This window comes from Oryctolagus cuniculus, chromosome 5 (assembly GCF_051225735.1).
Source record: "Oryctolagus cuniculus isolate XC-2025 breed Fujian yellow rabbit chromosome 5, ASM5122573v1, whole genome shotgun sequence".
In the NCBI taxonomy this organism is placed as follows: Eukaryota; Metazoa; Chordata; class Mammalia; order Lagomorpha; family Leporidae; genus Oryctolagus; species Oryctolagus cuniculus.
The window spans coordinates 12,609,205-12,636,209 of NC_142871.1; the positions used below are offsets into that span (position 1 = coordinate 12,609,205).

At 49.6% G+C, this 27,005-nt stretch overlaps 1 protein-coding gene and 1 pseudogene across 5 annotated transcripts in view; one reads left to right on the top strand and one right to left on the bottom strand.

The window, feature by feature from the left end:
* TIAM2 (TIAM Rac1 associated GEF 2) overlaps positions 1-27,005 on the bottom strand; it is a 247,572-nt gene that overhangs the window by 152,628 nt on the left and 67,939 nt on the right. For 3 of the 5 annotated variants that reach the window (XM_070073350.2, XM_089332526.1, XM_089332531.1), the window contains one exon: positions 3,208-3,304. The exons of 1 other annotated variant lie outside the window; for it this stretch is intronic. The gene's annotated coding sequence lies outside the window, so the exon portion shown is untranslated. Of the gene's footprint in view, positions 1-3,207; positions 3,305-5,883; positions 5,978-27,005 lie in introns of all 5 variants that reach the window. One more of the 5 variants, XM_089332525.1, reaches the window with a different exon arrangement.
* Positions 21,640-22,159, top strand: LOC100354538 (small ribosomal subunit protein eS12 pseudogene; annotated as a pseudogene).

Sequence of the window (27,005 nt, forward strand, 5' to 3'; positions counted from 1 at the left end):
CACCGCCTCCATCTTTATTGATAGGACGCCCTCACACACATCCCCAGCCTTGATCAGCCTCCCTGGACATCCGTGGGCATCTGAAATCTGCGGGCTGGAGGAAGGGAAGGAGGACACTTAGGTTACTCAGCGCCAAAGTCTGCCGGTGGGCCGGGGGCCGGGGTGTGGCCTGTGCCTTGTTTCGTCCCACAGAGCTCATCTTTGATTTGTATGATTATCGTTGTTTTGCAGATGAGGAAACAAAGGCCAAGTGAAGTTAAGTAATTTGCTAAAGCTCACAAAACCAGTATAACTAAAAAATTTAAACCAAGTCTGCCTGATGCCAATGAGTATCAGTGTTGTTATTCATACAGAAAATGGTATCTTTGGGCCGGCACTGTGGCGTAGCAGGTAAAGGTGCCACCTGCAGTGCCAGCATCCCATATGTGCGCCAGTTCAAGTCCCCACTGCTCCATTTCCAATCCAGCTCTCTGCTATGGCCTGGGGCCCATGCACTTGGGTCGTCTCCCATTGCTTTTCTCAGGCCATCAGCAGGGAGCTCGATTGGAGGTGGAGCAGCCAGGACTCAAACTAGCACTCTGATAACAAGATATGCAGTGATAGGGCTGGCTCTGTGGTGTAGCAGCTGAAGCCACTGCCTGCAATGCCAGCTTCCCATATGGGCGCCTGTTCAAGTCCTGGCTGCTCCACTTCCAATCCAGCTCTCTGTTGGATCCAGCTCTCCACACTGCTGTGGCCTGGGAAAGCAGTAGAGGATGGCACAAGTCTTTGGGCCCCTGCACCTGCACGGGAGACCTGGAAGAAGCTCCTGGCTCCTGGCTTTGGATTGACACAGCTCTGGCCATTGCAGCCAACTGGGGAGTGAACCAGCAGATGGAAGACCTCTCTCTCTCTCTCTCTCTGCCTCTCCTTCTCTCTGTGTGTAACTCTTTCAAGTAAATAAATACATCTTAAAAAAAAAAAAAAAAAAGGATGCCAGCGACACAAATGGCAGCCCCTGAGCAAATCTACTGTTTCAGATGAGCTCAGACCTGAACTGCTCTATTCAACTCAAAACAAATTCTCCATTGAAAGGAAGGAAAAAAAAAATCCTCGAATTTGTATCACCATTTGATGAATGGTTCTCACACACCACACCATGCTACACACACACACCATGATACACACACACACCGTGCTTAAACCCAGTTGATATAGTGAATATATAAAAATAAGAACATATGCCAAATACAGAAATATATGTAGCACATACATTACCACACTTAATCACAGTCATTGCATGAAGAAAATATTTTATAATCCCCATTTTACCAAAGGAAAAACTGAGGCACCAAGAGATTAAATAACCTACTCATAGTCACCCAGTCAGGAAACACCAGAAGCAGAATTCACAAAACTCAGTCAGTCTAACTGGAATAAATCCAGGCTTCAGGCTTTCCAAGGAAGCGTATTTCAGTAGTGGTTTGTTTTGTCTTTATTTGAGGCAGAAATAGAGATAGACAGAAAGATCTCTCCCATCTGCTAGTTCATTCCCTTAATCCCTGCATCAGCCAGGGCTGGGCCACGCTAGAGCCCAGAGCCAGGAATTCAATCCAGGCTTCCCATGTAGGTGGCAGAGACCCAACGACTCGGGCCCCCACTGCTGCCTCCCAGGGTCTGCATTAGCAGGAAGCTAGGACGGGAAGTGGAGCCACTACTGGAACCCAGGACTCCAATGTGGGATGCCGGTGGCCCTGGTAGCATCTTAACCACTAGGCCAAATGCTTAACTCAGTAGAGATTTTGAGCCTCATCCAAGTGTTCGTTAAACACCTCTTCAAGGCTAATTAGATACTCCTTCTGATGATTTCCATGCAGATGATAAAAAGGGATCAGTTAACACAAACAAAAACTATATTTGCAAATGAACCCAGAAATGTTAGACAACCTCCTATTTACAAAGCTAAACTCAACGACTCTGTGAGGAACAACTCATGCTCTCAGGAACACAACTAAATAGACAAACTGTTCAAAATCTCCTCCAGAGAGAGCAAACTTCCCACCTATGACACTCAGCAGTTTACCCAAGAAGCCTCATCGGACTGTGAAACTCATGCATTTAGTTGAGAAGTATCTGCTGTGCACCAGATGGGATTGTGGCCTTGGAGAGAGGTGATGAGTGAGATAAAGGTCAAGGGTACCTCTCTTCTGGAACTTCCGAGGCCAGGACGGCCGTGATGGAGAGCGAGCCGGTACCAGGTGAGAAAGGGAGCAGCCCTCTGCAGAGGGGAAGACAGGGGAGGTGGCACCAGCAGGAGGCAGGCTTTTGAACGGACCTCGGGATGAGACCCAATGGGCACAAAGCTATGCACCCAGGAAAGAGGGGGCCAGTGTTGCTGGGCAAGCTTGCATTCAGGTGCAGGTGCTTCAGCAAACGCCTGCACACCCCACAGACTCTGCGGGCTCCCGGGTCGCACCTGCAAGCGTGACAAACACTGCCGGGCGCTGGGCAGCCTCCCGGTGTGAAGCCCTCACCTGAACCCAGCGCATCTGTCAGTCAGCACCTTGGCCTGACAGTCGTCGCTGGAACCCACTTTTGGCTCTGAGGTGCTCCACATCCGGGTCTCCTGAGTTCACCTGACCTTACAACCCCAACTGGAAACTACACATCAGGTATGACTTCAAAGGGCTCACAGAAAATGAAATTAAAGTTATTTGGGTGCAAAATTTTTTTTTTGAAATTCATGCATACAGAAGGTCTTCAGAAAGCTCATGGAAAATGCATACTGGGAAAAACTACAAGCGGATTTTAAAAAATCTTTGCACCAAACTAAACTTATCTTCTAATTCCACTTTCCAGGAAGCTTTTGAAGTTCCCTTGTCGTCTGCACTGGTCCTGAAGCAGGCGGTCCTAGTGTGTGTGCTCATGACACCCACAGAGATGCAAACGAAGGCTTCTCCACCCAAGGTCCCAGAGAGGACCTGCATCAGAGCATCCCACATTGAGTGCGTCAGCCAGCACAGCAAACCAAGTGCCCGTGCCACAGCCTGCACAGGCCCGGAGCCCTGCACCTGCAGGGACCTCAGCAGCCGGCGCCTGAGAAGTCCACTCCGCTTGCCCCATGCAGACCCACATACAAAGAGCCATTAACAGAGCTACAGGGCACCAAGTCAGTTAAGCAAAGACACGGACTGACACACCCTGTTGGAGTCTCTGAGATACACTTACCCATGGAGGCAGTGTGACGACACTCAGTGTAACCTCTCATTCACCCACAATCAGCTGGCGGAGGAGGCTGGTCTGTCATCCACGCGCACGCACGACCCTAGCAGAGGGAGGCAAAATCACAGGGAGTGAGCAGCAGGCTTTCAAAATTAAAGCTGCTATAATGAAAGCTGCACTTCTGAGCTTGTACAGGAAGGGAGACTGTAAAGGAGCAATCAGAGGAATAAGGATCTTCCCACATTTTTTTTTTTAACAGGTGGAGTTAAGACAGTGAGAGAGAGAGAGAGAGAGAGAGAGAAAGGTCTTCCTTCCGTTGGTTCACCCCCCAAATGGCCATCACAGCTGACGCACTGCACCGATCTGAAGCCAGGAGCCAGGTGCTTCCTCCTGGTCTCCCATGGGGTGCAGGGCCCAAGCACTTGGGCCATCCTCCACTGCACTCCCGGGCCACAGCAGAGAGCTGGCCTGGAAGAGGAGCAACCGGGACGGAACCGGCACCCCAACCGGGACTAGAACCCAGGGTGCCGGCTCCACAGGCGGAGGATCAGCCTAGTGAGCCACGGCACTGGTCGATCTTCCCACATTCTAATGAGAGAAGTAGATTTCCCGTAACTTACATGGCTAAGCCATCTGGCAGGTAGATGGACGGATTGATGGAGAGGGGAGAAAGGGAGAAAAGAGTGAGAAAAACAAACAGATATAGATATATATCAGACATAGGTGATAGAAAAGAGAGAGAGCGAGAGCGAGCAAGGCTACTGTGACCCAGCCGCTGCTCCAGGTGTTGGAAACAGATCAGTAAATAAGGAAGTACCAGATCCCCTGAGTTTCATTTCAATGGGGAAAAGCAGTCAAAACAAACAGGTAAACAAGACAACTCTCCCAGAGGGAGACACGCGGTGCAGCCTCACAACCAGGGCTGAGACGGCGAGTGCCAAGCGGCTGTCTCACAGCGAAGGCGGCGCAGACATGGACTAAGTTGGGGAATGATCCCCCAGGCAGAGGGACAAGCCAAGAGCCCGGCGAGACCTGGCCCGTCCTGAACAGCCCTTGGGGACTGCGTGGCACAGTCCAAATGCAAGTGGGCTGAGGCCAAGGCCAGGGCTGCCGCAGTGACGAGCCAGCAGGTGTCGGGGTCCTCTCATTTCCTGGAGAATAAGGTCCTGTTCTTGCGTTTGACGCGCTGCCCACCAGTCTATTAACATTTGTCAACATCCCAGAACACGCCTCCTTTCTTTTTCCCATTGTAAGGATGTAGGGGCCATCCTCTTGGACTGCACATGGAAGAGATGCCAAGTGCAGCCACCACCTCTGCTCACATCCGGCCTGTGGGAGGGAGCTGCCTGGTCACCACGATTAGCCCAGCTGGGCTCCGAGGTCACGGGCATTCGGGGGCCAGAGCTGGCTTCAGCGGAGGTGGGCAGGAGCCAGGGTTGTTGTAGGGGCCAGTGCTGCCCTCGCGTCCTTCCAGTTCCTTTGAGCCTCACCTGACACCATGTTCAAGGATGCCATGGAGGGGGTGCCCTACCCCAGGCACCCTGTGGGGCCACTAGCCAGAGCCTCTGCAGCGGAGCCCCGTGGATGGTCACTGTGGCTGGGTGCCTCATTCCCCTGGGGTATGGGGAGCCCAGCCCTCCAGCACGTGGGCCCCCAGAGCACCACAGGCCAGGACAAGAGACCCTGCAGGCCTGAATGTATCATACAGTTTTTAATCCTATTTTAAAGATTTTTTTTAATGCTGCATTTTAAGCAAAAACAAGAAACAAAGAAAGAAAATGTAGGGACCAGTGCTGTGCACAGCAGGTTAAGTCGCAGCCTATGACATCATTATCCCATACTGGACACCAATTCTCGTCCTGGTTGCTCCAGTTCTGATCCAGCTCTCTGCTAATGGGCCTGGGAAGGCAGCACTTTGGTCCCTGGCCCCGACGTGGGAAACCTGGATGGGTGCTCTGGGCTCCTGGCTTCAGCCTGGCATAGCCCCAAGCCATGGTAGCCATTTGCAGAGTGAACCATGGAAGATGGAGCTTTCCTTCAAATAAATAAAATAAATCACTTTTTAAAGTATAAAATAACTGCTTCCAAAAGTGAGATGTATCTTTCTATAAAGCATTACCTCCCCTCTGAGATGTGCAAAAGAAACAAGGAGAGTAGCCCTTGTCTGAAGGCATTTGACCAGAAGTATTTCAGATCGTGGAGTTTTAAAGATTCTGGAATATTTGCACAAATTTTACTATTAAGCACCCCCTAATCTGAAAATCCAAACTCAAACTTTTTGAGCACCGGCATGGTGCTTTTTTGGACTGGGCTGCTCAACCTGCACACACTGTGGCAACACTGAGGTGCTGTGGGCTCCCAGTCCTCGATAAAGATCAAAGACTCCGGAGCCAGGGCACTAACACTGCGGCCCAAACCCCAGCTTCCCCACAACCACCTGCGTGAGCTCAGTCAGTATTTGGGTTGGACAAGCCTCGGTCTCTTCAACTGTACAACAGAAATACCATCTGCCATTGCAGGGCCATTCTAAGTACTTAATGGGATAAAGCAGTAAAGTACTTAATAAAGCGGCTGAAACACGTGCCCTGTTACGCGGCGATCAATCAGCACTGGGCTTTCACTGGCATTCACTGCTGCTAGGAGAGGTTTGAGGACCACAGTGACTCACGCTGCAGAGCTCACCTGTCGAACGAGGCAGGGTAGACATGACTTTCACTTGTAGGATTGCAGAATATCAGAGCTGGAGCAGACTTTTTTCTTTTTAAAAGATTGTTTCCTTGAAAGGCAGAGTTACAGAGAGAGAGAGAGAGAGAGAGAGAGAGAGATAGAGAGAGAAGAGAGAGAAAGAGAATTGATCAATCTTCTGGCTGCTGATTCCCACTCCAAATGGCCACAATGGCTGGGCATTCGAGTCTCCCACTTGGGTGCAAGGGCCCAGAGACTCGGGCCACCTTCTGCTGCCTTCCTGGACACATCAGCAGGGAGCCGGATTGGAAATGGCATGGCCAGGATCCGAACCTGCGCTCATATGGGATGCCAGCATCACATGACAAACCCAGTGCACCACGATGCCAGCCCTGGGGTGGCAGTCCAAGGACCACTGCCTGTGACACAGGCATCTCATATGGGTGCTGGTTCAAGTCCCAGCTGCTCCACTTTCAATCCAGCTCCCTGATAATGCACTGAGAAAGCAGCAGAAGATGGCCCAAATGCTTGGGCCCCTGCCACCCAGGTGGGATACCCGGATGAAGCTCCCGGGTATGGCGTGGCCCAGCCCTAGCCGTTGTGGCCACTTAGGGAGTGAACCAGCAGACAGACGGTTTCCAACTCTGCCTCTCAAATAAATAAATAAATCTTTAAATAAACAAACTCAGTCCAAGTCCCTTACGCTCTATGTGAGAATTTAAAGCCCCAAGAGGTAGCATGATTTACTGGAGATAAATCATTCATTCAGAGAAACTTTTTAGAAACCTTACATATTTGGTGAAGAATTCTAGTTTTATAGAATAAATTCCATAGTAATAAAAATTCTTAATTCCCATTAACCCAATATGGATAAAAATGAAAGTTTTTAAGTGGTAACAAATCTGAATCAAGCTTCACTGGGTTCTATCTAATACATCCTGGTGACAATGATATTTAAAACCAAAAATTGGTATATTTTACTGATGGCCAGATGGTTAATTACTAACCAAAAACTGTAAGTTACAAAATATGCCATATTTGAATATTTGCAATGCTAGTAATACGGCATCTCAAGCATCTGTCATGAGCTAGAGCTTCCACACATTCATTCCAAACACCTTGCTATTCCAGGAACTGACAATTTTTTTTTCCTGTGCTATGCATATACTACTCCACGCTGGGAATGCCTCCTTGGAGAACTCCTAATTAACCCTCAAAACCCAGCTCATGTCTCACCTCTGCCGTGAAGCTTCCCTGATTACTCCCTCCTCCAACAATCTCAAGGTCGCCCTTCCCTCTTTCATCTCCCAACTCCATCTTCTACAGGCCTCTGTCTTGTTATTTCTTTTTCATTTGTCCATCTGCTCTGGGAGGGAGGGGCTCATCTCGCTGTTTTCCTGCCGTCTGGGTCAGCCCCTTCCACAAGGGTGCTTCATAAACAGATTCACGAGAAAAACCGATTCATCAAAGCGCTCACACAACACGATTTAGATCAGGTAAACCCACTGGGGAAGCTACGGCTCAGCTACTCCTCATTCTGGCTGGAAATGAACCCAGGCAGGGGGAGAACATCCCAGCTCGGTGCACACTGACGTCCACCCTGCTCGTCACGCAGATGGAGAAGGTGAGGCCCAGAAAAGACCCCAGAGTGGGAAACAGCGGGGGCTGGGGCACATCAGCCCTGTCCCCGGGGGGCACGGCAGCAGCTGCCAAGGTGCCCTTCATGGGTCCCAGTGTCCTTGTCACTGCCTCGTCCACTCTCACGTACCGCGGAACCACCCGCGTGAAGTGTCATCTCAGTGGATCGGACGGCAGCCCCTCTTCCACACGTGCAGCCCAGGTGTAGCAGTGGGGTAGGGACAATAGCTCACACCCACAGCAGGATCTAACCGGGCCCTCCAGTGCTTATCTCTGAGACCCCAGGTAGTGCTTGATAAACCACATCTGTAGTGAAACTCCCACATCGCTTTGCTTTTAGTTAAAAGCTACAAAGAGTGTGCGCATGTCTATCACAGCAGGTGCCAATCAACACGTCACTCACACACTCATCAGCCTGAGACAGCCAGTCCTGGAGCCTGCCTCTGTGACGTCACTCTAATGTAACAGGAATGCCTTTCACATTTTCGGATTTTAAAGTGCTCAGGATTCTGCCCCTCCTGCAAAGAGCTGGATTTGGACTTTCAGCTGTATACTAAAGGGGGGGGGAGGGGGCATGGTGAGGGGAGGCCACACCGGAAATGCTGGGACACTGGGCACCAGGGCACCACGGGCATCAGGGCGGATAAAGCTTTCACCACGGGCGCGGGCATTGGGGCGTGGGTAAGACGCTGCCGGGGGTGGCCACATTCCACATGGGGGGGGGGGTGTCTGGGTCTGAGTCCAGGCTCTGCTTCCGATTCCAGCTGCTTGCAAATGTGCACCTTTGAGGCAGCAGGACTTGGGCCCCCGCCACCCACCTGGGAGACACGGATTGAGTTCCTGCTCCTGGTTTCAGCCTGGCCCCCGCTCCTGGTTTCTGTCCGGCCCAGCCCTTGACTGCTGTGTTCATTTGGGGAGTGAAACACCGCATGGGAGGTCTCTCCGGCTGTCTGCCTTTCAGATAAAATAAAATTTTAAAAATGAAATAAAACTTTCACTGCCATCAACCCCATGCACATGCATCAACAAGGGACAACAGGGGGTCCTGGGAAGAGAGGCCCTCAAAGCCTGCACCCCACACCTGACTCAGCCAGAAGAAGGGATTTCTCACACTGTGGAGCACTGAGCCTGGGATTAGAAAGTTAAGCGAAAGTATTTATTGCAAAAACTAGAAGGGGGAAAAAAAAGAGGAGGGAGCGAAGTATCGTTATTAGAATTGTATCTATGGGCTGGCGCCGCGGCTCACTAGGCTAATCCTCCGCCTTGCGGCGCCGGCACACCGGGTTCTAGTCCCGGTCGGGGCGCCGGATTCGGTCCCGGTCGCCCCTCTTCCAGGCCAGCTCTCTGCTGTGGCCAGGGAGTGCAGTGGAGGATGGCCCAAGTGCTTGGGCCCTGCACCCCATGGGAAACCAGGAGAAGCACCTGGCTCCTGCCATCGGATCAGCGCGGTGCATTAGCCGCAGCGCGCTGGCCGCGGCGGCCATTGGAGGGTGAACCAACGGCAAAAGGAAGACCTTTCTCTCTCACTGTCCACTCTGCCTGTCAAAAAAAAAAAAAAAAAAAGGAATTGTATCTATGAAACTATGAAATACACAAAACCTGTTCTTAATAAACTTTGTGGGGCCAGCGCTGTGGTGCAGTAGTGCCAGCAGTGCCAGCATCCCATATGGGTGCCGGCTCTGGTCCCAGCTGCTCCTCTTCCAATCCAGCTCTCTGCCATGGCTTGGGATAGCAGTGGAAGATGGCCCAAGTCTTTGGGCCCCTGCACCCATGTGGGAGACCACAAGAAGCTCCTGGCTCCTGGCTGCTGGCTTCAAATCAGCACAGCACACTGGCCGTAGCGGCCATTTGGGGAGTGAACCAACGGAAGGAAGACCTTTCTCTCTGTCTCTCCCTCTCACTGTCTTCAACTCTACCTCTCAAATAAATAAATAAAATCTTAAGAAATAAACTTTGTAAAAAAATTTTAAAAAGCTTTGTAGGCCGGCGCCGTGGCTCAATAGGCTAATCCTCCACCTAGCGGCGCCGGCACACCAGGTTCTAGTCCCGGTCGGGGCGCCGGATTCTGTCCCGGTTGCCCCTCTTCCAGGCCAGCTCTCTGCTGTGGCCCGGGAGTGCAGTGGAGGATGGCCCAAGTGCTTGGGCCCTGCACCCCATGGGAGACCAGGAGAAGCACCTGGCTCCTGCCTTCGGATCAGTGCGGTGCGCCGGCCACAGCGTGCCAGCCGCGGCGGCCATTGGAGGGTGAACCAACGGCAAAAGGAAGACCTTTCTCCTCTCTGTCTCTCTCCACTATCCACTCTGCCTGTCAAAAAAAAAAAAAAAAAAGCGCTTTGTAAAACTATGTTTGAAGAATTCACTTTTAGTGGGGAAAAAAAAAAAAAACAACATGAAAAAATCCTCAGTATTACTCATTTCCCCACAAGGCAAGGTTTTGTGTTGGACAGTGGTTCAAACTGAGGCTTAAGATTCTTTGAAAGAACTCCTATCAAACCAGCGACAAGATGCACCAGGCAGTTCTTTTCAGCTTCTACATTTGTTTTCTCTGAATACTTTTCTTTTTCTTGCTTTCTGATGTCATATACAAGATGACTAATTAGGAGCCCAATATTTTCAAAACTAAAAACCTAAACTGTACTGATTGGTATCGCAAAAGGTCAAACACCAGCAAATCTGTAAAATGTAATGAAAGAAGTTATAAATAAAAATTTAAATAGCAAAAAAAAAAAAGGGTATTTCTGAGAAACTTCTCTTGCAAATGCACACCATCTTCACAGGATATTCTCTTTGTAGTGCCCATCCCCCTGCATTTACCAACACGTGGAGTTTCTGGGTTGACTTCAGCCTTGTTATCAAGTTGGCGGCTTATCAACTCCGGTACAGCAACACACTGGGCGGTCAGTGTCCCAGGCCTGGGAGTGAGAAACTTGACTCCAGCCTCCATTAACCCCTCGTATGGGCCAGGGTGGTAGACTCCCCCTTCACAGGGGGATTATTTATGAGCTCAGTCTCCCCAGGCCCCTGGAGACTTCGGAGACACAATGGCCCAGCCACTCGGTGTCTCCTGCTCAGAGGCAGCAGGCAGGACTACATCACCACGTTTTGAATGCCTGCACCAGCCCCAGCTCCCTGTTCCTGCACAAATGGCCGAGGAAATCGGACACTGCCCACAACAAAGGAGAACTCAGGGGGCCCAGCAGACTCCATGCTGTTAGGGGGGCTGCCATTCATGACAAAGGGATGGCTGATTACACTGAAAACAGCAAGTTTCAGTCAAGCCCACACAGCAGACTGCACGCGGCACAGAACGCATTGCTTAGTCTGCCCCAACTTACAGCAAGGCCCTTGCTACTTACACAGTGGCTCACGTGAAACACCAAAAAGAATCAACGAACAGCTCGGGGCAGAACAAGCTGGACCCACCGGGGTCATTGTGTCCGCTAAGGCCAACGGCCCCATCAGCCAGTTTGGCTTTTGTTTAGCAAAGTCATCACAGAATTCCCACAAGGGTTTGCATATCCAGTGGCAAAACTGAACCAATACAAAGGTTAGCACATTAGCATTGCGCTGCCTACGTATGGGGCTATTAATAAATTAATTCAATTCAATTCAAAAGGTATTGAACGTCTATTCTGTTCCAGGCACTGTGCTAAGTGTGAATACAGTGGTGACCAAGAGCTGGAGGTCTTGAGCAGCCTGTAATGAGCCATCAATCACCACATATTGTGGTGAGGATTATGGTCCAGGGGGTAAGATGCTGTGCAAATGGCCCCTAGCCCAGACTTTAAGGAAACCCGAATAGGAGAATACCAGGGCCAAGTGTTGTGGCACAGTAGATTAGCTGCTGCTTGGGACACCAGCGACCCTTATCAGAGTGCCTGGGATAGAGTCCTGCCTCTGCCTCTGCTTCCAATCCAGCTTCCCACTAATGTCCCTAGGAGATAGCTTGAGCCATCACGTGGACGTCCGGATGGAATTCCTGGCTCCTGACTTCAGCCTGGCCCCCATTCATCAGACAGCCTTCTACTTGTCAATCAAAGTGCCCACCTTCCCATGATGCATCTGTTGCAGCCAGGACCTGGGCACAAAGGAGCTAAAAGGAGATAGAAGACGGGAGAGCACTCTTTTCCCACCTTGGAGCTCACTTAGAGGTAGTGCCCGTCACCTTGATGCTCAGACAGAGCCCTGCCCTCCTAGTCTCAGCTAGAACTTACCAGCCAAGTTCCATCTTTGGCTTTTCTTTTCTTCCTAGTTTACAGGCAATTCTCTGGCTCACTCACATTGTGCATTTCTCTATGTCAAGTGGCCCACAGGGATATGTGAATGTGTTCATCCCCCACTGCCAAATAAACTCTGTTTCTGTTTGCACATGACACCAGTCTCTGCTTAATATTTCAATCTCTGTGGGAGACAAGAACCCGGATTAAAAAATAATTCATGGCTGGCGCTGTGGCTCACTTGACTAATCCTCCACCTGCGGCGCCGGCACACCGGGTTCTAGTCCCGGTCAGGGCGCCGGATTCTGTCCCGGTTGCCCCTCTTCCAGGCCAGCTCTCTGCTGTGGCCCCGGGAGTGCAGTGGAGGATGGCCCAAGTGCTTGGGCCCTGCACACTCATGGGAGACCAGGAAAAGCACCTGGCTCCTGGCTTCAGATCGGCGCAGCGCGCCAGCCACGGCGGCCATTTGGGGGGTGAACCAATGGAAGGAAGACCTTTCTCTCTGTATCTCTCTCACTGTCTTAACTCTGCCTGTCAAAAAAAAGTAATAATTCCCATCACTGTGACTGTGACTGCATCGCACAAGGATGACCGAGGCACAGCACTGCTTTTCAAAAGTCTTGAAAGGAGCAGGACAGGAAAGGCAGCAAAGACACTTCCCCGAGTCTATGTGGAGGCGGGACAGACCGATGCTGTGCTGAGGCCGGCCAGAGACTCTCCTGGCTGAATCAAAAGGAGAAACACTGAAACACAAAACAGCACCAAACATACACGCTCCATCTGACACGGTCAGTAGCAATAGCCATTTGCGATCTAACCAGAGGAAGGTCATCTGGATCCAGCTTAAAAGCAGAAAATCACAAAACATCAAGGAAAACATCAACCTCTGGCAAACTTACAAATTTAAGGAAGGTCTGAAGGTGTGTGGAATCCATTTTCAAAGCAGGAAAGGCAGGTACCACACACCTTCAAAGAGACCAGGCCATGATCAAGAAAGATGGCCGAGGGTGCCCCATCCAGGCCTGGAGGGAGAGCCACTCCCGAGGGTGGGAGTGCAGGCAGTGGAGGAGGGTGTGTCAGGCTCACCAGGTGACCCAGCCTCGAGGAACGCGTCCCATGCGGCCCTGAAGCCCCACAGGAGGGCAGCAGGAATAAGAACAGAGACCAAGGAGCTGGCGACCCGTCAGAGGCAGGTCAAAGCATGGATCCTGATGAAGCAAGAAACGGATCGGGACACGCGATGCCCCTCGGCTCCAGGCTGTCTCTTGAGCCTTAGTCATTAGGCGCCAATCTGGAAAGCAGAACTCAGAAGCCAGCAACCCAGAATCCCCTTCTCAGAGGCGCGAGACCACCGTCATTAGTCAATAATGAGCACTACTCGTAAGGTCATCGGTAACGTCAAAAGTGGCCTGGGCACTCCGCAGTGTACTTGCCAAATGGGAAGCGCTCGTCCCTAAGAGGGCTGGAGCACGTGGATCCACAGGGCAGCGAGGAGCCAAGAGCAAGCTCAGGTCTGCCACCTGCCAGCGCCTGCCTCTGGGTCACTGAGAGGCCACCCCACAACTAATGGCACTAAGGACTGCGGTGAAAACAAAATGAGACAAAATCTTAGCTACTTGACATAAGGCCCAGAACAAGCTGACGAGTGTTACATCACACACGTGAGCTCTCTCCTCCTGTCCTGTTTCTCTAAGCCTTGCCATGAAACCGGGCTTCCTTCTACACTAAGCAGCACTAATAAAAACTCTGAATTATTTTTAACAAGTGCATGGCTAGCGAGATGACTCAGTAATACCTAGGCCAGGACTCAATGTCTGTTACTAACAAATAGGGCAAAATATTTTTTAAAAATATTTCTCTAGGAACTGAGTAGGTAAGTAAATTGTAAGTGAGAGTAGGTAGGGAACTTGTAAGTGAAAGGGAAATTGTAATTAAGAAACCTGCAAAATTAGAGATTGCTGTGCTTCATTACCTACAATAATATTCTAGAAAATATTTTCATAACATTCTAAAGTCAACAGTAATTAAATTAATTATGGCATGTAGGCCTTTTTTCACCCCAGGCAAGCATGGGAGCCTTCCAAAGGCGCAAGTAATTGTTGATTCTTTTCTGAGCTTAGCATACGAATAGGCCTTGGGGCCAGCACTGTGGTGCAGCCGGTTAATCCTCCACTTGTAACACAGGCATCCTGTATTGGAGTGTAAGTTTGAGTCCTGGCTGCCGGACTTCCAATCCAGCAGCATAAAGATGGCCCAAGTGCTTGGGCCCATGCAACTCACGTGGGAGACCTGAATGGCGTTCCAGGTTTCTGACTTCAGCATGGCCCTCCCCCAGCCCTTCTGGCCATTTGTGAAGTGAACCAGTAGATAGAGGATCTCTCTCTCCCTGCCTTTCAATGTTTTAATCAATGTTTTAAGATTTCCTTTTATTATTTATTTGAAAGGCAGAGTTAGAGAGAGAGAGAGAGAGAGAGGTCTTCCATCAACAGATCTCTTCCCAATGTCCAGGAGCTTCATCTCGGTCTCCCGTGTGAGTGCAGGGGCCCAGTCAATTGGCCCGTCCTCCACTGCTTTCCCAAGCACATTAGCAAGGAGCTGGGTCGGAAGTGGAACAGCTGGGACTAGAACCGGTGCCAGTGTCACAAACAGCAACTTTACCCACTACACCACAATGCTGGCCCCATCAAATAAATAAATCCTTAAAAAAGTGCACACCACCACTTACCACCAAATGACAAGCACTAGCTCCAAACCATTTGTACCTCCCTAAGCAAATACTCACAGAAACTCTTTCTATGCAAAGCACTTCAGACTTTTCATTGGAATCACTTCAAAGGGAAATCACCAATACATTTCCTATACACACTTTATAACTTGTTATTTTATGTGCATCAATGACTAAAACCCCAACTAGAAGATGGCCGAGGGAAGAGAAGGACAACGACCATAAAGTTCACCGATTTCTAGTTCATAAAACACAATACAGGGCCGGCGCCGCGGCTCACTAGGCTAATCCTCCGCCTAGCGGCGCCGGCACACCGGGTTCTAGTCCCGGTCGGGGCGCCGGATTCTGTCCCGGTTGCCCCTCTTCCAGGCCAGCCCTCTGCTGTGGCCCGGGAGTGCAGTGGAGGATGGCCCAGGTGCTTGGGCCCTGCACCCCATGGGAGACCAGGAAAAGCACCTGGCTCCTGGCTCCTGCCATCGGATCAGCGCGGTGCGCCGGCCGCAACGCGCCGGCCGCGGCGGCCATTGGAGGGTGAACCATCGGCAAAGGAAGACCTTTCTCTCTGTCTCTCTCTCTCACTGTCCACTCCGCCTGTCAAAAAAAAAAAAAAAAAAAAAAAAAAAAAACACAATACAGGAGAGCAGAGCAGGGACAGGTTTGAACTGGAATGTCAGGGCCCCAGGTGAATGCTCCGCCCCCTTCCACTCCTTAACACTCCCCCAGGAAACCCCATCCCACCCCAATACCTCAGCCCCAACCCAGTCAAGTCACCTTAGACTGGTTCAGCTTACAAGTTTTCAACTTCCCCATGGCATAAAGTGGACCCATACTATCATTCTGTTCACAGTAGTCATAAATTATATGAGATACTCAACACTTGATTCTAAAGCAGGCTTTGTGCTGGATGATTTTGTGCGACTGCGGGCTGTTGTGAGCGTTCTGAGCACGCTGAAGGCATGCAAGGTTAAGCTATGACGTGTGGCAGGTCGTGTGTATCAAATGCATGCTCACCTTCGCGTATCTTTGACTTACCATGAGTTTGTTGAGGCGTAACCCCTTGTTAGTCAAGGAGAACCTGCAAGCTGTCACACTCCTGCCTGACACGTTCTCCACACTCTGGTCCCTACCAACTCTCTCCGGGACCAATATCCTCTTCTGCACTGCTGTTTCAGACTGATTTTCTCAAACCTTGTTCTCATCCTGTGCAAAACCCTATGGAAGCCCAGCAGCATGCGGCAAGGAAAGGAGAGGCAGAGATGTTGTGGCCCAAACCATTAACAAAGAGACAAGGGCGGAGGCCTTCTTGAAGAACTCGTTGTTGGATTTTTTATATAATTCCAAAGTAATGACACAGAAAGGTCCATATTCCATTTAGCGTCTCCTTAATCTTTTAGCTGGGACTTACTGTGTTAATGATATCCCTCTGATGGTAGCCTCGTTTGAAAACGTTCTGTGCTATTAATACAGAGATCTCTCTTTTTACGCCATCCAACTTGAACATTCAGCCAGACTCCTGTTATCCCAAACACTTACTGCCTTCCCAGTGTGAGAGAGCAGCCAGGAGGGGCCAGAACCGCATTCCCAGCCTGGTGTTCCCTGGCCCCGCACCCCACCCCAGCACTCCAGTCCAGAAAAGCTCCAAGATCCATTCTCCACCTGCCTTGCTACAGCCACCGCCTCCACCTCTCCCCAAGACCACAGTCATAAGAGATGAATTGGGAGAAAAATAAAAGAAGACATCAATGTGGGTGGCCCCATCTCTACCTCTAGTTCCAATGCTATTGCAATCACAATCTCAGAATCAGAAGCCTCTTAGTCCCTTAGGAAGAACTTGTCTATTATTTTATTTATTTTCATTTTATTTGAAAGACAGACATCTCCCATCTACTGGTTCACTCCTCAAATGCCTGCAACAGCCGGGATTGGGGAAGACCAAAGCCAGGAGCCCAGACTTTGACCTGCGTCTCCCTTGTGGGTAGCAAGGACCCAGACACTCGTGCCACCCTCTGCTGCTTCCCAGGGTGAGATGGGCAGGAAGGAAGCTCAGCTGGAAGAGGAGGAGCTGCGACTCAAACCTGGCAGCCCTGGCAGTATCTCAGCCACTGCTCCCAACACCCACCCCACACAGGAAGAAGTTAAGCAACATACGAGAGAACGGCTTATTCCTAACAATAAGTTAGAAAATATTTAAAATAAGCTCATGTGACATTAACATTCTTAAACTTTATACAAACATTTTAAAACCACAGCACAAGGGCCGGCACTGTGGTGTAGTCAGTTAAGCATCTGCCTGTGGTGCTGGCATCCCATATGGGTGCTGGCAGGAGACTCGGCTGCTCTACTTCCGCTGATCCGGCTCCCTGCTGATGGCCTGGGAAGGCAGTAGAAGATGGTCCAAGTACTTGGGCCCCGGCACCCATGTAAGAGACCTGGAAGGAGCTCCCAGATCCTGGCTTTGGATTGGCTCAGCTCCAGCCATTATTTGGGAGAATGAACCAGTGGATGTAAGACCTCTCAAATAAATAAGTAAATCTTAAAAAAAAAAAAAAAAATAGCCACAATGCACTGCACCGTAAGGACTAACTGAAAGTCAATTAACTCTCAAGGTGGGCATTGGGCACAGCAATTAGGACGCCACTTAGGGCCTGAATCCCAAATCTCAGGGCCTGAATTCGAGTCCCAGCTCCACTCCCAATTCCAGTCTCCTGCCAGTGTGAGCCCTGGGAAGTAACAAGTGAAAGTTCAAGTTCCCTTGAACATCCTGCCATCTGCAAAGGAGACCTGAACTGAATTCCCAGCTCCGGGCTTCAGCCTGGGCCAGCCCCTGCTACTGCAGACATTTCAGGAGTGAACCAGTAGATGAGCAACCTCTCTCTGTCTCTCTGCCTTTCAAATAGACTAAATAGTATTTTTTAAAAAGCCTATTAACTCTGGTAAGGGGAGGGGCTTGCCATTAAGTTGGCCCAAAGGAACATTCTTTTGGTTACATTCTGTGTATCCACATGAGAAATCAGGAATACCAGCTTCTGGTCAGGCATGAACGTAGCATGATTTGGGTAGATCTTGGTATCATGCTGGCACCTTCAACACAGGACAGTCCTGGTTCGGAGCACGAGTCAGCACCTTGGACTGGGACGGAGCTCTTAGCAGCAGCTTTGGGGAGGGCACTTGACATCTCTTTCTGCATCCAGACTCCTTCAAATCTAGACTCTTCGCATCTTCCACCTGCCAGCCTCAAAGGGATTTTGTGGGGATTACTGATGTCTGAGAGATCTTTCATCTTTGGGGATGAAAGGTGCTAATGAGTATCTTGTCGAGAAGTACTCCCACTCTGCCCTACGGGAAGGTTCCACGCTCTTCTGCTACGGGTGTCTACCGCAGCCAGGAAAACGGTGCGTTTGAAGTGGAAATTGTGATAGACTTTTAATTACGGGGACGTGGGGGAGCTCGTGGTTACACAGAAACCAGAGCCCTACAATTCTCATGTTTTCCTCAGCTGCTCTGGCGGGTTTGACCTTGAGCCTCACTTTCTCACTCTGTAAATCCAGGTCAAGCACACAAGGCCACCATGAGAAGCAGAGTTACAACCGGAGAAGCTCATACTGCAGGGGAAAGCCCTATAGCACATCACAGCTGCATGGAGTGGACCTGGCCATGGATGCAGGGCTTTTATCAGAGTCCTCCCTCCGAAACAAGCAGGGTACCAGGAACATCTGAAAGCAAAGACAGTCCTTTATAGAGTCCTTTAATCTCCCAACTGTAGGCATAGCAAACACCAGCTCTTAAGTGCCATACAAAAGCAAACCAACTTAGTTCCTGAGGGTAGAGGGTTTGCAATTCTCCGGACACTAAACATTGGTCTCCCCTTGGTAACACTGTTCATTCAGCACCAAATCTACCATGAGGACAGACTCTGCACCTTCTTGGTGCTGTGTCCCCTGGCATCCCTTGGTCCCACCCACTCTCGGTTCTGTCCTGGCGATCCTACCTCTCCGCCTTCTCTCCAAGTTCCTCTGCTCCGCTACCTGCACGGTTGTCCTGTGGTCCTCGGGGCTCTTCCTCCCCGTTGACAATCTCTTCAGGGCTTCCACCATCACTGACAACAGCCACGTCTCTCTATCTCCAGATCCGCTCACCTGCCGACTGGACGTGCTGTCTCCATATCAGCGTGACCCAAACTAACATCAATCCCAACCCTTCCTTGCCCGCCCCCCCACCCCCACCCAGAACGCTGGTCCCCGTCGTGTGCACCTAAACGAGGATCCTGGCTCCTCTGCCTGCCACTCTCAAAGCACAGAAACCTGTTCATTCTGCTTCTGCCTCCCCTTACCTCGCACATCAAGGTGATCATTAAGCGCTTCAGCTCCTACTTGCTCAGCATCTCCTTAACACACGCCTGCCTCCCTCACCCTTGCTCCCTGACTCCAGCTCCACCTCCGTCACTCCGGCTTCTGAGTATTTCCAGTCCTCTCTCCAACCACAAACCTCTCCTCCACCCAGCAGCTGGAGGAACAGCCCGAAACATCATCTGATCCTACTGTGCTCCTGTTGGAAACACTTCACTATCACTCGTACCTTATCCTTTAAAGCCCCAGACTTGGACCTGGTGCTGTGCGATGCCAACAGCCAATGTGGGCACCAGTTCAAATTCTGATTACTCCACTTCCGATCAAGCTCCCTGAGAAAGAAGTGTAAGATGGCCCAAGTCCTTGGGCCCCTGCCAACCATGTGGGAGACCCAGATGAAGCTCCTGACTCCTGGCTCTGGCCCAGCCCAGCCCAGCCCCAGCCGTTGAAGTCATTTGGGGGGTGAACCAACAGATGGAAGACCTCTCTCTGTTTCTCCTTCTCTTTTACTCTGCCTTTCAAATAAATAAATCTAAAAAAAAAAAAAAAAAAAAAAAAAAAAAAAAAAAAGCCCTAGACTTCTTTCCCTGGCATACAGGACTCTTCTGACCATTCCAGCTCCCGCCTCCTAGCCACCAAGTAGCCAATCAGACCATGCACCCAAATGCCATCACGCCTTTGATCCTGGCTAAGGCTTTCCCACCATAGCCACTTTCTCTCCTTTCTCAAAACCAATTTAAGTGGTTCTTCTGAGTCGCCTTCCAAACACCACACCACAGGGATGATAACTCTTTACTTGCAGACACATCACTGCATCCTGTGCAAATCTCTGCTCAAACACTGACCACACTACAAAGAAATTACTCACATGTGTCCACCTGTTGTACAAGGCCACAAACTGTTCTACGAGTCTTTGTTGTTCTACGAGTCTTTGCCTGGCACAAGGCAGGCAATATGCTTGGATTTCCAAAGTTTTATGCAACACAACAAATGGGGCAGGCATTGTGTCTCATAGGGTTAAGCTACAATTTGCAATGCCCGTATCCTTTATCAGAGTGCCCACCTTGAATCCTAGCTAGTCTACTTCCGATTCAGCTTCCTGCTGATGTGCCTGGGAGGCAGCAGACAATGGTTCAAATGCCTGGGTCCCTGCCACCCTCATGGGAAACCAGGGTGGAATTCTGGGCTCCTGGCTTTGGCCTGGCACAGCCTTGGGCTGTTGTGAGTGGTTTGGGGAGTGAAGCAGCAGATGGAAGATCTCTTTGTCTGTCTCTTGCAGGCTCTCAAGTGAATGAACATATTTTTTAAATAAACTTACCTTTTAATTTCATTTTCTATTAATTTTTCTGAAACACCTACATGAGTGATGAGTGTTTATTTAACTATTGACTTGGTAAACAAATTCAAGTTCTTGAATACAGTAGCCCTAATATTTAATAAATCCATACTAAAGTGCTAACCCAAAGTTATTTCACATTCAAGTGCTCTCTGTTATCTTGACAAAAATGCCACAGAGACATGCCCCCTACATTGTCTGGAAAGGCAAGATGTATCTATTCATGTCTGTAATGCTTAGACACACTTTCAAAAAGCATGTCTTCTATACTCAAAACCCAACTGAGGCCGGCGCCGTGGCTCAATAGGCTAATCCTCCACCTGCGGCAGCAGCACACCGGGTTCTAGTCCCGGTCGGGCCGCTGGATTCTGTCCCGGTTGCCCCTCTTCCAGGCCAGCTCTCTGCTGTGGCCAGGGAGTGCAGTGGAGGATGGCCCAAGTGCTTGGGCCCTGCACCCCATGGGAGACCAGGAGAAGAACCTGGCTCCTGCCATCGGATCAGCGCGGTGCACCGGCCACAGCGCACTGGCTTCAGTGGCCATTGGAGGGTGAACCAACGGCAAAGGAAGACCTTTCTCTCTGTCTCTCTCTCTCTCTCTCTGTCCACTCTGCCTGTCAAAAAAAACTGAGCCACTGGGCTCAGTCGGGCAAACACACACAAGGCAGCTTCTTGGGAGCTGAGTCTACTCACTCCTCAGCTGTCATCATCCTAACACAAATTTCCTTTTTTTTTTTTTTTTAAGATTTTTATTTACTTGAAAGGCAGAGTTAGAGAGAGAGAGAGAGGGAGAATATCTTCCATCTGCTGGTTCACTCCCCAAATGCCAGCAATGGCTGAGGCTGGGCCAAGCCAAGGCTAGGAGCCAGGAGCCTCATTCAGTTCTCCCACACAGGTTGCAGGAGCCCAAAGACTCGGGCCATCTTTTGCTGCTTTCCCAGGTGCATTAGCAGGGAGCTTGATCAGAAGTAGAGCAGCCGGAACTCAAACCAGCAGCTTAACCCCCTGCACCACAGCACTGGCCCCATAAATTTTCCTTTGAAAGACAAAGACACTTTGGGGCCTAGGCTGTCGTGCAGTGACTTACACTGCCACCTGCAGTGCCAGCATCCCACGCAGGCACTGGTTCAAGTCCCAGCTACTCCACATCTGATGGGATCCCTGCTAATGCTCCTGTGACAGCAGCGGAAGCTCCTGGCTCCTGGCTTCAGACATCGGGGGAGTGAACCAGCAGATGCAGGATCCCTTTCTCTCTCTGCAACTCTGCCTTTCAAATAAATACAGGAAATCTTAAAAAAAAAAAAAAAAAAAGAGACACTCAATTTGCTGCAATGTTTTTAAGGCTCTTTGCCCTTATTTATCATTGCCTTTTTGATTCACTGTAAGGAAATTCCTGTGGCACTGTCTGAAATTCGAGAAGGATACACTTACCAGAGAATTTTAAAATTTTTTGATTGTCAAATTAATTTAATGATGTGCATAAAAAGGCAACATTTGTGCTCTTTCCCTGCCGCCGCCGAGACGCGCGGAGGCGGAGGCCCGGGGTGCGTTCAAGATTCGGCTTCACCCGTAACCCACCGCCATGGCAAAGGAAGGCATTGCTGCTGGAGGTGTAATGGACGTTAACACTGCTCTACAAGAGGTGCTGAAGACCGCCCTCATCCATGATGGCCTAGCACGTGGAATCCGTGAAGCTGCCAAAGCCTTAGACAAGCGCCAAGCCCATCTTTGTGTGCTTGCATCTAACTGCGATGAGCCTATGTATGTCAAGCTGTAGGAGGCCCTGTGTGCTGAGCACCAGATCAACCTCATTAAGGTTGATGACAACAAGAAACTTGGAGAATGGGTAGGCCTCTGTAAAATTGACCGAGAAGGGAAACCCCGCAAAGTGGTTGGTTGCAGTTGCGTAGTGGTTAAGGACTACGGCAAAGAATCTCAGGCCAAGGATGTCATCGAAGAATACTTCAAATGCAAGAAATGAACAAATAAAAATTTGGTTCATAAAAAAAAAAAAGGCAACATTTGTGTACTAGGGTACTTCAAACACCTGTGGGAAATGCACATGACCTTTTTTGTTGTTCATAAAATAAGAAGTCTAACAAGTAAAAAGCAAAAAGACCCTAGCATAGTGGGAGTACAGACAATGGCTATAAACAATGATTGAACAGAAAAATGACCATCTCACCCACATACAGTACATTTTGAGGTAATCACAGATCATCAAAAATATAGTAGTGTAACACTCTTAACCACTGGTTTGAGAAATGTATAAAATAAAGTTTTACAAAACTGTATTTGCACCAATACTTATATACACAGACATTTCTTTCTTTGTTGTTCGTTTGTTTCTAAAATTTAGCTCCAACATATAAGGAAGAACATGTGATATTTGTCTTTCTGGATCCGGCTTATTTCACTCAACATGAAGGTCTCCGGCTAAATTCATTTTGCTGCAAATAGTAGAATTTCATTCTTTTTTATACCTGAATAATATTCCACTTTGTATATATATCACATTTTCTTTATGCGTTCACATCAGAGATATTTTTAATGACTACCGAGTTCATGTTACAGGGTCAAAAGACAACAGCAAAAGTAATTGATTTTCAGCTTAAGAAAGACACCTCTGGCCGGTGCCGCGGCTCACTAGGCTAATCCTCCGCCTTGTGGTGCCGGCACACTGGGTTCTAGTCCCGGTCCCGGTCGGGGCGCCGGATTCTGTCCCAGTTGCCCCTCTTCTAGGCCAGCTCTCTGCTATAGCCCGGGAGTGCAGTGGAGGATGGCCCAAGTGCTTGGGCCCTGCACCCCATGGGAGACCAGGAGAAGCACCTGGCTCCTGCCTTCGGATCAGTGCCATGTGCCGGCCACTGTGGCCATTGGAAGGTGAACCAACGGCAAAGGAAGACCTTTCTCTCTCTCTCTCTCTGTCCACTCTGCCTGTCAAAAAAAAAAAAAAAAAAAAAAAAAAAAGAAGAAGAAGAAGAAGAAGAAGACAGACACCTCTGTCCAGACAGCACATGGCAGAGCTAGACAACACACAGGGCTGCCAGAAGCCCCGTCATAGTTAAAGGACAGCATGACAACTGATGTCTTCAATATCTCTGTTTCCATTTTCTCAAATCATGGGACACTACATCAGGACTCAATCAGATGACAGAGCAAACTGCCTGGGTTTGTTATTTTTCTAATATATTACAGCTGTTATGCAAAGATAAGTTCAGTACTGGGTTACTCCCCCCAGACTAAAATCACTGGGTATGGTGATACAGGCCATCGACCCTTTTCTACAATTTTACAATACAAATCCTCACTGACATCCATTTCTTAGTTTCCTTTGGTGTCTACCTTGCAAGGGACACTACATGCTAACATTTCACCGAGATTATATGCAAATGTATCCTGCTCTCTAGAATCTCAGATGAGCTGCCGCCAAGCTGTGTCATCCTTGCCTTCCAGCGAATGAAGCTCTGCTCATTCTCTGAGCAAACTCAAATCAAGCAATGGGACAGCAGCAGTCAAGTTTACCAACAGCCATCAGGGTTGCAAGAGACCAGGCAGCTTCTTCACACCCACAAAACTGCCTGAACAGGGAAATGCAACTGACACGTTTGAGTAGCTGATACAGGTTAGACACCAACAAGAGAGAAAGTGTTCTCTGAGATTAGGGCAGGATGGATCCGAAATGCCCAGGACCAGAAGCATTTCAGATTTGGAAAATTTTCAGGGCCAGCGCTGCAGCTCACTAGGCTAATCCTCCGCCTTACGGCACCGGCACACCGGGTTCTAGTCCCGGTCGGGGTGCCGGATTCTGTCCCGGTTGCCCCTCTTCCAGGCCAGCTCTCTGCTGTGGCCAGGGAGTGCAGTGGAGGATGGCCCAAGTGCTTGGGCCCTGCACCCCATGGGAGACCAGAAGTACCTGGTTCCTGCCTTCGGATCAGTGCGGTGTGCCGGCCGCGGTGGCCATTGGAAGGTGAACCAACGGCAAAAAGGAAGACCTTTCTCTCTGTCTCTTGCTCTCACTGTCCACTCTGCCTGTCAAAAAAAAAAATTTCAGATTTTGAAATATGTTTTTAGACTTCATTAGTTGAGCATCCCTAACCCAAAAATCTGACTACCAAAAGGCTCTATACCCAAAAGCTTCCGAGCTACATGATGGAGCTCAAAAGGACTCGAATTCTGGACTTTGGATTTTCGGATTAGGGATGCTCAACTTGTACTGAATTCAAATCCCAACCCCACCACCTTCTTAATCAACGCTGAGGTGATCCACTCCCAGGACCGCGGTGATGAGAGGGTTAACGTGCAGTAAGCACCCAGCGCGAGGCTGACTTAGAGCAGACACAGAGACAGGGGAACCTCGGGAGGAAACATGGACATGAGGGCCAGGAGGGCCAGGGACTGAGGGCCAGAGCCCACCAGGAGAAGACGGGTGTCGTCTTCGTGAGAACCGAGTTTGATTTCTTGAGGATGCCGGACCTCTCCCGGAAGGAAAGATGAAAACTCAACCCAGTTGTATTTAAACGTCGAAGGAGGAGACCTCAGCAGACACCTGGGTCCCAACTCCAAGGAAAGTAACTCAGAGAAGCAAAACCAACCAACAACCGAACGGCATGGACACAGGCCCCTTGCGGGTCTGGGCAGCAGGGACAGCCACAGAGGTTTGCAGCTCCGCCAGGTAGAAAATCCGCATCCCCTGTGCCACGTCAGAGCGAGCTGCCCAGCGGGGTCCTGCTAATGATGCCGTGGCTGCACCCTAAGGTGCTCTGTAAAGCCTTTCCTGAGAACCCTAGGAACGCAGCACCCTGGGGTGATCGTAAACACGTGCAGGGAACCAACCGGCAACTCTTCAACACAACAGTTAGACGGCAGGAAGCTTTGCAAGACAAGACTGTCTCCAGAACTTTTTTTTTTTTTAGGTTTATTGTGAAAGTCTGGGCTTGCTTCCCATGTCTGAAATCCAAGTCTATTACAAAAGCTAAAAACGAAAGGCGAACCAGAGCCAGACAGGAAAGTCAGACCAGAAAAACGAGGCAGAAGCGCCATAAAATACTGAGGCCCGTCCTCCGAAACCTCTGAGAGTCTAAGCCGTTACACACCCCCTCCTCCTGCGGGGAGAAATTCTTCCAGGCCACGACATCATGCGGGTAGAATCACACAGATGTCGCAGCTGCCCACGCTCTGAGCTTTCACGGTCTTCCATGTCATGTGATGTAAACAGTAAACAACAAAATCAACGAAACAAGACCCTGACCAAGGTGCACAAAACTAGAAACAAGGAGGAAACTTTTTTTTTAAAAAAAGATTTATTTATTTATTTGAAAGTCAGAGTTACATAGACAGAGGAGAGGCAGTGAGATAGAGAGAGGTCTTCCATCTGATGGTTCACTCCCTAATTGGCTGCAACGGCCAGAGCTGTGCCAATCTGAAGCCAGGAGCCAGGAGCTTCCTCCAGGTCTCCCATGCGGGTTCAAGGGCCCAAGGACTAGGGCCATCTTGTACTGCTTTCACAGGCCATAACAGAGAACTGGATGGGAAGTGGAGCAGCCAGGATTGGAACCGGCACCTATACGGGATGCCGGCGCTTCAGGTCAGGGCGTTAACCCACTGCACCACAGCACCAGCCCCTAAGGGGGAAACTTCTTGAGGAACAGAGAGTGGTGAGGGCTGGGGAAGGAGGACAGGAGTGACTGTCCAATGCAGGGGCCAAGATGCCGCCTGAGAAACCCCCATGACATAACCAGGGCCTGGTGTGAGTCCCACTCCACCTCTGACTCAGCTTCCCGCTAACGTCGATGACTCGTGTACCTGCTTCCTGCCACCCACACTGGAGATCCAGACGGACTTCTGGGCTACTGGCTTTGGTCTGGCCCAGCCCCACCCATGGCAGGCATTTGGAGTGTGAACCAATGGATGGGATGGAGGCAGGGAGCAGACAGGAAGACAAGGGACAGAGGAAAGAAAAGGAGGACAAGCCAAGAAGAGCTGGTTGTCCTCACTACAGTAGTAATCGGGGCTGGAAATGGATACAGAGGAACCACAAAGACTTCACAGAAAACCTGAACTTAAAAGATAAGTGTATTTTGGTGCAAAAAAAAAAAAGTAAAATCCATGCATAATTTTTTCACAAAAAAATGGCTACTTTCCATAAACTTTAAGATTCCTTCTACATGGGTTTCAGACTTTTATGTACCCAAATAAATGTATTTTAATTATATTTTCCACGAATGTTTTTGAGATGCCCTCATTTGTACCTAAAAGAAGGATTCCTTGACTTTTCCAGTAACGCAAGTTAGTAAATCACACCGGCCATGGAAGTACATCCATGTAACCCAGTTTTAATGTTCAACCTCTGTCAATTTTCCACCTGGAATTACTCAAAAGCATTTTGCCCCATTGAGAAACCAAGTCGTGGCCTCAGTCATAAAATCCCGAGCAAGACACTCCCCACTGTGCCTGCCTACTCGCACACCACCCTTGGTTCTGGGCCAAACTGCAAGTTGTAAGAACATCAAGTATTCGAACTCCAACTCAGACTACGTTCACAGCTCACCATGGAGGCAGAAGCAAGCCAGATCTATAAAGCCAGACACATCGGGATTGATTTTTTAGCAACGTTTATGAGACGGTACTCTTTGAGTTATGCAGTGTTCATATCCTGGAGCTGCAGAAGCTGGACTCCAAATTTAACTCTGCTTCAGGTTCATTTCTCACGTGTATGATACTGCACTTCACACTATTTCATCCTAATACTTACCAGGAACACTCACATGCTATACTGGCAAAGCAAGCTTTTTGGATAATTATCAAACCTGCACAGAGTGAAAGAAGTTGAAAAAGAATTCACAGGAAAATTTGTTCAT